This window comes from Megalobrama amblycephala, linkage group LG15, assembly GCF_018812025.1.
Source record: "Megalobrama amblycephala isolate DHTTF-2021 linkage group LG15, ASM1881202v1, whole genome shotgun sequence".
Taxonomy (NCBI): Eukaryota; Metazoa; Chordata; class Actinopteri; order Cypriniformes; family Xenocyprididae; genus Megalobrama; species Megalobrama amblycephala.
The window spans coordinates 4,855,682-4,858,091 of NC_063058.1; the positions used below are offsets into that span (position 1 = coordinate 4,855,682).

Here is a 2,410-nt window from a genome sequence, read left to right on the forward strand (position 1 = left end):
AAACAACCAAAAACAAGAGATGCCAACTGTCACATTGAAAGGTGGTTTGGAATTGTCAAACATTCCATAATGCATAAAGAAAGAAAAGTCAAAACAGGGACCTTCATAAGAAAGATCATCAAGCATGAACTTCCTCAAAAGCTTTTGCGGCAACCTGAGGAACCTTTGAACCTTGATCAATCTCAAGAAACTTGGAAGAAGAAGGAAGACCGTTTCCCATCCACCGAATCCAAATTCTTTTCTGTTCCACATAAAATACCTGCTCCCCAAAAAGAGGATCAAGAAGGATGTGGAAGTGGAAACTTCAAGTTCTGATGCATGTCAGCCTCCTGCAGATGGACTCCATGTAGATGAACAGGTAATGAAGTCATTAGAACAAAACTTTAAACTATTAATTGCATATATGAAGGTACGCTATTATTTACTCTATGAACTTCATATCATTACAGATCCAAATACTATTGAAGAAGAAGGAACATACAGAGCTGCTAGTTGTTGTAATTGTTCAGTCTCCTAGCCAGGATCTCGAGTTCCTTTTACATCACAAGGAATTCAATGCACTGAGGCCACATGAATGGTTATTTGGAGAGGTGCACATTACAGAACAAAAATCTAAATGCATAATTACAATTATATTTGTATGTAACAGTAAATGTTGTCCTCAATGTATGTCAATCAAGTAATGTGATTCAAATTGAAATGCTTTATCATTTTAGACTATTGAGTGCTATTTCAGAGCTGTACTTAATAAGGAGGATGCAAATCTCTACCAGCTAAGCCATGACACCACAGGTGTCATTTTAAATGGCACAAGAGAGCAGATGGAACAGCAAGGATTTTGAAAAGTGAGTGCAACTACTTATGATATTTAATTTTCACATGTACACTGCACAGACATGATCTTTTGATAAACAGGTCAACTTAGAGCAATATGATGGGGTCATCACTTTTGTCAATATCACCAAAAATCACTGGAGGTTTGTGGTAAGTAAAAGAGTGCTAATTTCAATGATAAGCTACTACATATGCCCATTTAGACATGTTTGATCTTTCAGTGACATTTATTTGCTAATTTATTTGTTTCTTTTTATCCAATTTAGTTTGTATATGCTCAGACTGACACCCTTTTCGTGCTTGACTCTCTGACTGGTACAAATGAAATGAAACTAAAAGGCATGCCAAAAATTCGGGTATGATAGTCTGTTTTAAAAAAAGATATTTAGCATGTGTAGATCCAAAACAGTAATACTTTTTTACTAGCAAGCGCATACCCTTTCTGCTCTTTGTTCATGTATGATTATATTTGTGGAGTGAGACATGCTTATATTATGCTGTATTATAATCAATTTTACTATAATAAAATCTTCTTCAAAGGCAACTATACATTAGTGTTTTACTTTCTTATTATTTTGAACATTATTTTGTTTGTTTTTATAAAAAAATTCATAATCATTTATAGTCATGTATGTAGTTGTCATTGATTTATCATTATTATGGTAGTACTTTAAAACATAAATAATTCACAGAAACAAAACATAAATGACTGGTTAATCAAACATACTCAAACATACTCATAGTGTTTAATATAGTAATATTTACTGTAAAAGTGTAGTTTGTACCCTTAATGTCTAATAAAGCTATTTTGTATTCACACACTATTAAAATTAATATCTTTGGAAAAAATTATCATATCAATGTAAAAGAAGTTGCAAAATATTTATCTCAATGTAAAGAACACACTTATAGTGTTTAATATAGTAATATTTACTGTAAAAGTGTAGTTTGTACCCTTAAAGTCTAATAAAGCTATTTTGTATTGACACTTCTAAAATTAATTTCTTTGGAAAAAATTATCATATCAATGTAAAAGAAGTTGCAAAATATTTATCTCAATGTAAAGAACACACTTATAGTGTTTAATATAGTAATATTGACTGGAAAAGTGTAGTTTGTACCCTTAAAGTCTAATAAAGCTATTTTGTATTGACACTTCTAAAATTAATTTCTTTGGAAAAAAGCCTCATATCAGTGTAAAAGATGTTTACAAATATTTATCTCAATGTAAAGAACATAGTCATGGTGTTTAATGTGCAAATATTGCCTGGAAAAGGATACTTTTTACCCTTAAACTGTAATAAAGCTATTTTGTATTGACACAGTTCTAAAATTAATATCTTTGGAAAAAATTATCATATCAATGTAAAAGAAGTTGCAAAATATTTATCTCAATGTAAAGAACACACTTATAGTGTTTAATATAGTAATATTGACTGGAAAAGTGTAGTTTGTACCCTTAAAGTCTAATAAAGCTATTTTGTATTGACACACTTCTAAAATTAATATCTTTGGAAAAAATTATCATATCAGTGTAAAAGCAGTTGCAAAATATTTATCTCAATGTAAAGAATAT

At 30.2% G+C, this 2,410-nt stretch overlaps 1 long non-coding RNA gene across 1 annotated transcript; it reads left to right on the forward strand.

The window, feature by feature from the left end:
• Nucleotides 1-458: 458 nt before the first annotated feature.
• LOC125246685 lies at nt 459-1,667 on the forward strand. Its single transcript, XR_007179940.1, has 3 exons — nt 459-590; nt 717-845; nt 916-1,667. It is a non-coding gene; the product is annotated as an uncharacterized LOC125246685 (long non-coding RNA).
• The last annotated feature ends 743 nt before the right edge of the window (nt 1,668-2,410 follow it).